A 12,818-nucleotide genomic window follows, 5' to 3' on the forward strand; every position below is an offset into this window, starting at 1 on the left:
AGAGGGGGAATCGACCATGGAGGGCTTCTACATCAACACCATAGCCCCTCCGATGAGTTGTGAGTAGTTTACCATAGACCTTCGGGTCCATAGTTATTAGCTAGATGGCTTCTTCTCTCCTTTTGGATCTCAATACAATGTTCTCCCCCTCTCTTGTTGAGATCTATTCGATGTAAACTCTTTTTGTGGTGTGTTTGTCGAGATCCGATGAATTGTGGGTTTATGATCAAGTTTATCTATGAGAAATATTTGAATCTCCTCTGAATTCTTTTATGTATGATTGAGTTATCTTTGCATGTCTCTTCGAATTATCAGTTTGGTTTGGCCTACTAGATTGATCTTTCTTGCCATGGGAGAAGTGCTTAGCTTTGGGTTCAATCTTGCGGTGTCCTTTCCCAGTGACAGCAGGGGCAGCAAGGCACGTATTGTATTGTTGCCATCGAGGATAAAAAGATGGGGTTTATATCATATTGCATGAGTTTATCCCTCTACATCATGTCATCTTGCTTAAAGCATTACTTTGTTCTTTGTGAACTTAATACTCTAGATGCAGGCAGGAGTCGATCGATGTGTGGAGTAATAGTAGTAGATGCAGGCAGGAGTCGGTCTACTTGTTGCGGATGTGATGCCTATATAATCTCATAATTATTCGCTTTTCTATCAATTGCTCGACAGTAATTTGTTCACCCACCGTAATACTTATGCTATCTTTAGAGAATTCACTAGTGAAACCTATGGCCCCCGGGTCTATCTCTTATCATATTTGCTTCCAATCTACTTTTATTTGCACCTTTACTTTTTGCATCTATATTATAAAATACCAAAAATATATTTATCTTATCATACTATCTCTATTAGATCTCACTTTCGCAAGTGGCCGTGAAGGGATTGACAACCCCTTTATTGCGTTGGTTGCGAGTTGTTTGTTTGTTTGTGTAGGTGCGTGGGACTTTTGAGGAGCCTCCTACTGGTTTGATACCTTGGTTCTCAAAAACTGAGGGAAATACTTACGCTACTATTGCTGCATCACCCTTTCCTCTTCAAGGAAAACCAACGCAAGCTCAAGGCGTAGCAGTCTCCACTTCCCCATTCCGCCTTGATACCCGGTAGACCCAGCAGCCGCCCGTTGTCAGTGCAACTCGCCCTTCCTAGTGTACCGTGCCCGGCTCTTGTTTCCTCCTTCCCAATCTTGCCACTGCATCCATAGATCTGGTGCTGGCGCCTTGCCCTCTCTTAGTATTCGCCATGGCTCCCAAGCTGAAGAAGAAGAAGGAGAAGCCGCTCGCACCGGCCGGTCCTCCGTCGGCCCTGGAGCCAACCCTTGAGCAGTCTACGGTGATCAATAAGGAGGGGCTGGACAAGGTTCACCATGCGCTCGCCGCCGATTCCAATGAGGGGAGGGCGACGGATGTCCGCCCTACGTCTTGGCGAACCAGATAGATGAGTGCCACTGAGATCCCCATCCATCTCCATGCTCTTCTTGTTGGGTCTATTCCTCCCATCTCCCCTTTCTTCAATGTCGTGATGTCGCATTACCAGATCCATCTGCTGCATCTGGACCCTCGCTCCATCATCCTCCTCGCCGTCTTCGTTTTCCTCTGCGAGACCATGGTGGGCATCACTCCCTTTGTGGCCTTGTTTCTCCATTTCTTCCTGCTTCGGTTGGTGGACACCCGCCAATGCTCTAGGTGCGCGACCTTCGAAGATGTGGCCGCGACCACTGGCTCTGGGATTGACTTCGAGCTTTCGCCTATCGCGAAGGGATTCCAGAAGCACTGGCTCCTGATGGACGCCCGTGCATTAAGCCCCCTGCTCACGATTCCTGGGTCACTAGCTTCGCCTACCTCCGACTGGTGCCTTGAGAATCTCACCGACCGGCGTCTTGCTTTTGTGTGGAAGAGGTTGGCAAGGCTGCAGGAATTGGAGGTGATGGCGCCAATGGTGGTGAAGGAATTAGTGAAGCAGCGCATTGCTCCCCTTCAGCGCCATTCTTACCCGATGTGGGACTTCGCAGGCGCCGGAGATCCGATGAGGCTGCAGAAGCCGTCGCTTGCCGCTGATACCTTGACCATGGTGCTCAAGCTCCTGATTGGTGAGCCCGAGCCAGCTGACCTTCCGGGGGGTGGCTGCCTTCTCTATCTATGCTCAAACAAGGTGGCCTTTGCGGGGCAGATGCCTCTGTCCGATGAGTGGGGGTTGCTTCCCGAGGGCATTGAGGGCCCCCGCGAGAATCTCGTCTTCGTGGCTCCTCTCTTGATCAACCCTGCCGCGTTCGCCCTGATGTGGAGGCAGGGGGACGCATGCCTCCATCAATTGTCGAGAGCTCCTCCGGAGGCCCGGCCCCGTTAGAGGCTCAGGAGCCTGAGGCTTCTAGGGCCCGGGAAGGAGCCACCACAGAACCGGTGCAACCCCAAGCTCCTGAGGCAGGGACTTCTGACGCCTGGGACGATGGCTCCAGAGTGGCTGCTGACAGTGAGGAGCCCACCAATGGCCCCGGAGCCGTGAGCCAGAAAGTCTCACCTTGTCAGGACCCCGATTCTATGTCACACCGATCTAGCATGTAACACCTCATATCACTTTGCGGCCTCACGCACGGTATTCCCATGGGTGTCGCCTTACCATGCCCGGGACCGTTTGCGCCTTTTGGCACACGTATATGATGGTGTCGCTAGCATCCATATGACAAAGAACCCGGACTGACATGGCTAGTCGTGAACCCAAAGTGGCACTAACTTACAGGGACAGGCATACTTGACCCAACATTGAACGTGTCGGTCATCAGCGAGGGAATCCAGGCTGCAGCAACTGGGCTAGCAGGACTCTGGTAAACCGGGCTGTAGCAGGCTAACAGGACTCCGGTAGACACCGCGTGACATTTCCCCAATGGGACAGACACATGAACGAAGAAGGACACATGCCGGCCAGCCTAAGTATTCCGGAGCAGTAGCAAGCTACAGGGCTCAGTGGAAGCACTAGGAGACATTTCCCGGTAAGAGAGGCTACTAAGGATAAACAACTAGATAGTCAGATCCCACACATAGCAATACACATTACACGTACACATAACATGCAAGTATGTGCTGTACAACATGGCATCACAGCATAAGTCAACAACTCATATAGATAAGGCTCAAAGAGCCAGCGTAGCATTTCTTATAGACAGGGGTCACATGACCCAACATTCAGAGCATACAAGCAACAAGCGGAAGCATTACATGTCTGGGTACAGACATCTACAAATGAAAAAGGCCGAAGAGCCTGACTATCTACAACGTCCGATCTAGATCATAGCTGAGGTACAAGCTACTTGTCGAAGTCCAAGGGAACACTAGTAAGACCAAAGTCTCCACTGCAAAAACATAAATAAAGCAACATGAGTACAAAGGTACTCAGCAAGACTTACATCAGATCCTATCATACATGCATTTGTATCAAGAGGGTAATGTGGGGTTTAGTTGCAGCAAGCCAGCTTTGACTCAGTGGCTATCCTATTCTACGACTACGAGAAACTTCTTTGAGGTGAGATGGCGCACAAGAGTCCACTAATCACCACACAATACACTACTATGGATTCATCCCCGACTCCCTACGATAAGGCCATCCATAGCACTCACACTTGTCTTGAGCATTTTAGAGTATCCACTTCAAGTTGTCTATGTACCACGTAAGCATCCAAGAAGTCCATAACCGCGGACCCGGCTATTCGAATAGATCATGTTAACCCTGCATGGGTGTACTTCTTCACACACGCTCTCGCCACTTACCACCATGTACACGTCGTGTATCTCTGCAACCTTCAAGCGAAAGACTGGCGAGGGAGTCGGCCACGATCTGACTAACCACACAAAACTCTAGTCCAGGTTTATCGCCTATTCGGGTTCCATCCGCAAGGAGATCCGGCCGGGGTGTCGCTCACGGCCCCAAACGATGTGAGCAGGGTTACCAAGCCCACCATCCGGGTGCCACTTGGTACACCGTGCCACTTTGCCTAGTCTGTCCCAAGCCCACCTGGCCGAGTGCCACTTGGTAGACTACTAACACTACCTATAAACACCAGAAACTAGTTGCGACTCCTAGACAGAGACCAAGTTGGTTAATAAGTCGAGAGGGGCCCAATGTGTGGTAGTATCGAGTCATTGGACAACATACATAGAACTCAGTGCTTAAGGTCGGTTCCAGTGAGACAACCCACCATGTACTCCTACATGGCCTCTCACCGCTACCTTTACCAAATTGTGTTCACATGTTCACTCTCAGCATCAGAACATAAAGCACTGTACTCCAATTCATTCCCAATGAATCAGACCTGACACACTCTAAGCAATAGCAGGCATGGTATGGTAGGAACACAACAATGGCTTCAATCAACTCCTACACATGCTAGTGGGTTTCAACTATTTACTGTGGCAATGACAGGTCATGCAGAGGAATGGGTTCAACTACCGCAGCACAAAGTAGCAGTTGAATCGTTGTTGTCCTAATGCAATAATTAAGAGCAGGAGCAAGAGAGTAGGATTGTATTGGAATGAACAAGGGGGTTTGCTTGCCTGGTAGACCAACAAGGGGGGCACTGCTCCACAGACAGGACCTCTGGAGCACTCTCTGGAGCAGGACCTATCGAGAAGGAAGGGTGTCGACAATCAATACACATGCATATGCAACAATATGATGCATGAACATGGCATGAATATGTGATGTTGTTTGAGCTAATGCAACTATCATTCATTTCGTTGAAGTCCATTTGAATCAAGAATTCAAATGCAACTCCAACTTAGGTCTTTTATAAATGCCATTTTAGTGTTTCACTTATACAGTAGGTATAAGTTAGTTTTTCATGCATGAAACTGGTACAAATGGATATATTGCATTTTTCTGATAATTTTTCATATATAAATTATTTCAATCTGAGTTACGGTTGAATTTCTATGATTTTTTGAAGTTTTGCTAATTTTCTGGAATTTCCTGAATTAAATAGAATTAAACTAATTCCAGAAAAGGATTTACCGCGTCAGCGTGACGTCAGCGTGACGTCAGCGAGTCAATGGCCAGCCAGGGTCAAACCTTACAAGCGGGGCCCATTGGTCAACGAGACAGGGGTTAACCCCATGTTGACTTGGGCTTTGACCCGCTGTGGGGCCCGCTGTCAGTGACTAGGTGGGGTCCAGCTGGCAGGGATTAGCATTAATCACCCCGCCACGTCGGCTGTCACCGGAGTTCGGCCGGCGGCGACCAAACCCGCGGCGGCAACGCGCCGTACTTGCGCTAAAGGAGATAGGGGCGGCGGCTAAGGGCACCGGGGCATAGCCCGGGCTCTCGCGCATCTGGTGGGGCAGGAAGGAGGAGGAGGGGTGACTGGAGCTCGCCGGAGCAGAGCACGCGGCAGCGGCTGGAGCACGGCTTCGAGCGGGCGCAAGGCTACAGAGCGCGGGGAGGCAGGGGAGAAGGGGGAACCGATGCAGGGGCTCACGGCGGGCTCGGGGACATCATCGGAGAGCTCGGGAGGGGGGGGGAGGGGCGGACGCGAGCGGAAGGGCGGGGCAATCTCCGGCGGCCGGAGGCGAAGGTGGCGACGGTGACGGCTCCATGGGGTGCTCCAGCCTGCATGGCTTGGTGGAGAGCTTCAAAGCGAGGAGGCGGAGCTCCTGCTCATGTCGGAGAGGCGAGGGGGAGGCGGTGGCTACGGCAACAGCGTGCGGCGGTGACGGGCGCGTTCGGCTGCGAGAGAGAGAGAGAGAGAGAGTGAGGGGAAGAGGGAATGGGCACGGGATAGTGAGAGGGGTACGGGGCGTCGCGTGGCACCGTCTGGCGTGAGGAGAAGGGCCTGGAGCGGCCAGGCAGGCAGCTGCGTGCCGGCGCGCACGGCGTTGGGCACCGCGTCCCCTCTGCCTACTGGCAAGAGGAGGAAGACGACTATGCCCCTGGTGGGCTGGGCCAGAACAGGAACGGGCCGGCCAGAGGCGCCAGGTAAGAAGCCCAGGTAAGGTTTTTTTCATTTCTTTTTCTTTTCCTATTTTTCTGACATTTGTTTTGATTTAATAATATACTAAATCATTTTATTTACTTATGCCAATTTTTGTAGGAACTAGTGGTATTATTCCAGGGCTCCTCAACAAATGACATAATTCTTAGACATATATTATATATATAACATATATATATCCAATGCAAATAATTATGCATTAATTCCAAATGCCCAAGATAAATACTTATGAGCTCCTAAAAATATTGGTTTGATTTTTATCTCTGTCCAATATTTTCAGAGGGCAACATGAGCATTTTCTTGGACCTTTTTGGAGCAATTTTTATTTGGGTAATTTCCAAAAATGATTCTGAGGGTTTCACAAATCCTCATTTCAAATTTAAATGGAATTTAAACATGATGCACAAATGACTAGCTAGCCTTGAGCATACCAGAACTAGGGATGTGACACGCCGGGTGCCCCTGCCCTTGGGACCCCTGCTCCACATACCACGCTGAGCGCTCCCCCTCCCGAGGATCGCCCTCGGGACCCGGTAGGCCCCGCCTGTGCCTCGAGTCACTCCTGAAGAGGAAGAGGTCCCCGTGCCGCGACAATGACACCCGTCGGCCGCTAAAGCCGAGGAGATACATGGCGGCCGATGAGTAAGTACCTTTGCTCTTGACCCCCAAGTGTGCCGCGTTTTCTCATGGCTGGGGCTTTGCAGGGTCCCCATGAAGGCGAAACCTTGGGAGGTAGGCACCCCCTAGGACTCCAGCTTGGTGCATGCGCACAGCCCCCAGTGCCCTGAGCCTGCATGGGGTGTGGGACCAACTCCATCCAACATGACGCCGCGAGGGTGCCCCGGAGCCGGGCCCCATGTTCTCTCCCCCCGCGACTCTGCCCGCGAGACAAGGGGTGCGCCGGTGATCCTTCCTCTTGTCATTGCCGGCTGGGGGGTGCCCTCTAGGCATCCTTTGTCTTCAAGCTGTGGGGCTACACCAGCCTGCCCCCGGTCGGCGACTGGCGGAGCGCCCAGCGCCTCTCGGGTGACTTCCGGAGCCGACGAAGATCTTGGCGATGAGCTCGTGTTTGCTCACTAGCGTAGCGTGGTTCGCTTCGGGCTCTTCGGTGAAGCGATGCATGCAATGGTCCATCTTGGCGGGGAGCTTGCCAATGTCGACACCAGGCTTGAGGCAGAGAGCCGCTGCTTGGAGGATGAGTGGCAACGGCTGAAGGTGGCTGAGGGAGTCCTGGATTAGGGGGTGTCCGGATGGCCGGACTATGACCTTTGGCCGGACTCCCGGACTATGAAGATACAAGATTGAAGACTTCGTCCCTTGTCCGGATAGGGACTTTCCTTGGCATGGAAGGCAAGCTTGGCGATACGATATGAAGATCTACCCCCATTGTAACCGACTCTGTGTAACCCTAGCCCTCTCCGGTGTCTATATAAACCGGAGAGTTTTAGTCCATAGGACAGACAACAATCATACCATAGGCTAGATTCTAGGGTTTATCCTCTCCGATCTCGTGGTAGATCAACTCTTGTAATACCCATATCATCAATATCAATCAAGCAGGAGTAGGGTTTTACCTCCACCGAGAGGGCCCGAACCTGGGTAAAAACATCGTGTCCCTTGTCTCCTGTTACCATCCGCCTAGACGCACAGATCGGGACCCCCTACCCGAGATCCGCCTGTTTTCACACCGATATTGGTGCTTTCATTGAGAGTTCCTCTGTGTCGTTGCCTTTAGGCCCGATGGCTTCTTCGATCATCAACCACGACGCGGTCCAGGGTGAGACTTTTCTCCTCAGACAGATCTTCGTATTCGGCGGCTTCGCATTGCGGGCCAACTTGCTTGGCCATCTGGAGCAGATCGGAAGCTACGCCCCTGGCCATCAGGTCAGGTTTGGAAGCTTAAACTACACGACCGACATCCGCGGGGACTTGATCTTCGACGGATTCGAGCCACGACCGAGCGCGCCGCACTGTCTTGATGGGCATGATCTAGCTCTGCCGCCGGACAGCGCCTAGAGTGCCGCTCAGGTGTCCGCTCCGACAATCAGCTCGGAGCCGACCGCGCTAGTTGGGGACGGACGGTTGGACGCCGCCCCGGGAGCCACAATCTCTACGACGATAGAGCCGAATACCAGCCTAGTCCTTTGCAAGGCCCGTGACTCCGAGGTGCCAGACTCCGTTCCGGACTCCGAATTCTCCGCACCTCTCCCCATCGAACCCGATTGGGCTCCGATCATGGAGTTCACCGCCGCGGACGTCTTTCAGCACTCGCCGTTTGGCGATATCTTGGATTCACTAAAGTCTCTCTCTTTGTCAGGAGAGCCCTAGCCGGACTATGGTCAGCATGGTTGGGATACGGATGACGGGGAAATTCGAAACCCACCCACCACCCACTTTGTAGCCACTGTCGATGATCTAACCGACATGCTAGACTTCGATTCCGAAGACATCGACGGTATGGACGCCGATGAAGGAGACGACCAAGAACCAGCACCTATAGGGCACTGGAAGGCCACCTCGTCATATGACATATACATGGTGGACACCCCCAAAGCAGGGGATGGAGATGAAAAAGTGGAGGATGACCCCTGCAAGAAGCAACCCAAGCGCCGACGTCAGCGGCGCCGCTCTAAATCCCGCCAAAGCAAGAACGGCGAATCCGGCACCGGAGACATCAACACCCCAGACAGTGCCGAAGACAACCCCCTCCAGCAGGATTCAGCGCGGGAGGACGAAGGAGCCAGCCCTCATGAGAGAGCGGCAGACAAAGAGGTTGAGGACGACAATTATATGCCTCCCTCCGAAGACGAGGCGAGCCTCGACGACGACAAATTCGTCGTGCCAGAGGATCCCGTCGACCAAGAGTGTTTCAAATGCAGGCTTATGGCCATGGCAAGCAGCCTCAAGAAAAAACAGCAGCAGCTTAGAGCTGACCAAGATCTGCTAGCTGACAGATGGACCGAAGTCCTGGCAGCCAAAGAGTATAAACTCGAACGCCCCTCCAAGAGTTATCCAAAGTGCAGGCTGCTACCCCAACTAGAGGAGGAAGAAACTAAACCTACATCACCAGCGTACGATGCGCCCGATCGGCCAGCCCGTGGCCGCGACAGAGAGGCCTTTCGGCCCTCAATCCAAGCCGCACCCCGGCGCCGCTCGAAAAATACCAGAGCATGGGGAAACGCAACAGACCTGTGAGACATATTGGAGGATAAGGCAAGGCAAACAAGATCGATCTACGGATCGCGTGGGCGCCCCACATCACGGGACGATAACCGTCACACCGGATATGATAAATACGGCCAGGCCGAATACAACAGACAAAGCTCATTCGAGCTACGTCGCGATATAGCCCAGTACAGGGGCGCTACACACCCTCTATGCTTCACAGACGAAGTAATGGATCATGAAATCCCAGAGGGTTTTAAACCCGTAAACATCGAATCATACGATGGCAGAACAGATCCCGTGGTATGGATCAAGGATTATCTCCTTCATATCCACATGGCCCATGGTGATGACCTGCACGCCATCAAATACCTCCCGCTCAAGCTTAAAGGACCAGCTCGGCATTGGCTTAACAGCCTGCCAGCAGAGTCAATAAGTTGCTGGGAGGACCTGGAATCCGCATTCCTCGACAACTTCCAGGGCACTTACGTGCGACCACCAGACGCCGATGACCTAAGCCACATAATCCAGCAGCCAGAGGAATCGGCCAGACAATTCTAGACACAGTTCCTAAGCAAGAAAAATCAAATAGTTGACTGTCCGGACGCCGAGGCCCTTGCAGCCTTCAGGCACAACATCCGAGACGAATGGCTTGCCCGGCACCTAGGACAGGAAAAGCCGAAATCTATGGCAGCCCTCACGACACTCATGACCCGCTTTTGCGCGGGCGAAGACAGCTGGCTAGCTCGTAGCAATAACATAACCAAGAGCCCTGGCAATTCGGATACCAAGGACAATAATGGCAGGTCACGTCGCAACAAGCACAAGCGCCACATTAATGGCGACAATACTGAGGATACGGCAGCCAATGTCGGATTCCGAGGCACTAAACCTGGTCAGCGGAAGAAGCCATTCAAAAGAAACCCTCCGGGACCATCCAACCTAGACCGGATACTCGATCGCTTGTGCCAGATACACGGCACCCCCGAACAACCAGCCAACCACACCAACAGGGATTGTTGGGTGTTCAAGCAGGCAGGCAAGGTAAGTGCCGAAACCAGAGACAAGGGGCTGCGTAGCGATGATGAGGAGGAGCCCCGGCCGCCGAACAACAGAGGACAGAAGGGCTCCCCCTTGCAAGTGCGGACGGTGAACATGATATATGCAACCCGCATCCCCAAAAGGGAGCGGAAGCGTGCCCTCAAGGACATCTATGCGTTGGAGCCAGTCGCCCCAAAGTTCAACCCATGGTCCTCCTGCCCGATCACTTTTGATCGAAGGGACCACCCCACTAGCATCCCTCACGGCGGATTCGCCGCATTGGTCCTAGACCCAATCATTGACGGATTTCACCTCACTAGAGTCCTCATGGACGGCGGCAGCAGTCTGAACCTGCTTTATCAGGATATAGTGCGCAAAATGGGTATAGAGCCATCAAGGATTAAACCCACGAAGACAACCTTTAAAGGCGCCATACCAGGTGTAGAAGCCAGCTGTACAGGCTCGGTTACACTCGAAGTGGTCTTCGGATCCCCGGATAATTTCCGAAGTGAAGAGTTAATCTTCGACATAGTCCCATTCCGCAGTGGCTATCAAGCCCTGCTCGGACGAACCACATTTGCAAAATTCAATGCGGTGCCGCACTACACATATCTCAAGCTCAAGATGCCAGGTCCTCGCGGAGTCATTACGGTAAATGGAAACACCGAACGCTCTCTTCGAACGGAGGAGCACACAGCGGCCCTGGCGGCGGAAGTACAGAGCAGCCTCTCAAGGCAGCTCCCCAATCCGGGTGTTAAACGTCCGTACAATGTCAAGCGTGCCCGAAGCAACCTCCAACAAAGCTGGCTGGCACGTTACAAGCAAGCATAGCAGTGTGGCCACAACCCCAGCCCTCGCCAGATGGTGATATCGGTACCACGCGTACATAATTACGCTTTGAAAATACCATGGGCATACGGGGAGGGGCACAACTATGGCATGCCCAGAATGTGGCTCAACCGCACTTAGGGGCTCCCTATTCCGCCGTTTTATTTTTTATTATATACTTTCAGGACCCAATTATTCGGAAGGCCTGTCCGGCAATACAATCGCCGAACACACGATGCAACAGCCAGGGAGAAAACAAGCCGCGTCGAATATCCAGGAGGTCTCTATAGCGAGCTAAATACCCGTTTTACTTAAATTCACGCAGCTTGCCCCTGGAGGGGTACATGTCAAATAATCCCATCCCTTGCTTACCGCACTATTTGTATCGTTCTGCTTTCATAGCAACTCTTTTTAATAAACAATACATAGCTCTTATCTATTATTGTATTCATCTATTTTTTATACAAATATGTTCAGTCATGACATTATGCAACCGTACACTTTGGTACGGCCAAATACACCAGGGGCTTAAGCACCCCATAATATGGTGTGAGAAGACCGAACACTCTCATGAGTACGGCACCCCGAACTTATAGCACTATATGCATCGGCTCCGAACCATGTCTTGGGTCAATAGTTGGGTTTGCCCGGCTCCCATGTTTTGGTACCTTACGTTCCGCATTGTTGGCTAAGGTAGCGCTGGGAGAACTACTACGATTGTGTCCCAGTTGAGCTGGGTTAACACCTCAGTAGAGAAAGCTAAAACTGACCATCATGACAGTGCGAGAGACCGGTCGCTGTTCGCGAGGTTTTTTGAGTCCTTAAAGACTTATGTCGCTTAGAGCGAGGAGCCAGATTTATCTGGCCTAGGTGTGGATAGCGCCCCGAACTCGGTCTTCCGAATACTAGGGGCTTCGCCAAAATTTAAAATTATAGAATTCTATGGCTAAGTGAGAGTGATAAAGCATTATAAGTCCGACGGCCTGGTTTGTTGTGTTGAGCGCCTCCCTAGATGGACCCAAGAATGGGAACAAGAGCACTCAGGTTTATCTTGAACACCCCAACACTCGTGGCATGGGGGTAGAAGCCGACAACTTGCATCTCCCAGATTTGATAAACGGCCGCACAGAAGGTAATATTTTAAATTAACAAGCGTTGCTTAGCGCACATGAACAAAGTTTTCAGCGCACGGGATAACAACATGCGAGTCTACTCAAAAATTACATCTTTGGAGCACTCACCCGCTATAATGTGGGCACCCTTCAGGACGCCCTTATAATACATCTTGGGCGTGCGATAGTCCTTGCCTAGCGGTGGCAGGTCCGTCACAAGCTTCTCCGCGTCCAGCTTGCCCCAGTGCACTTTAGCACGGGCAAGGGCCCAACGGGCACCTTCAATACAGACGGAGTGCTTGATGACTTCAATCCACGGACACGCATCCACCAGCCGCTGCACCAGACCGAAGTAGCTCCCAGGCATGGCCTCTCTAGGCCACAGCCGAACAATGAGGCCCTTCATGGCCTGTTCGGCCACCTTGTGGAGCTCGACCAGCTGCTTCAGCTGGTCGCTCAGGGGCACCAGATGTTCGGCCTCAGCATACTGAGACCAGAACACCTTTTCCGTCGAGCTCCCCTCCTCGGCTCGGTAGAATGCGGCAGCATCAGACACACTACGGGGCAGATCGGCGAACGCTCCTGGAGAGCTCTGGATCCGGGTAAGTGACAGATAATTTACTTTTATATTCTTGCTTTGCATAAAGAATGCCTTACCCACCGCTATTTTCTTAATCACCTCGATCTCCTGG

This window comes from Triticum aestivum, chromosome 4B (assembly GCF_018294505.1).
Source record: "Triticum aestivum cultivar Chinese Spring chromosome 4B, IWGSC CS RefSeq v2.1, whole genome shotgun sequence".
Taxonomy (NCBI): domain Eukaryota; kingdom Viridiplantae; phylum Streptophyta; class Magnoliopsida; order Poales; family Poaceae; genus Triticum; species Triticum aestivum.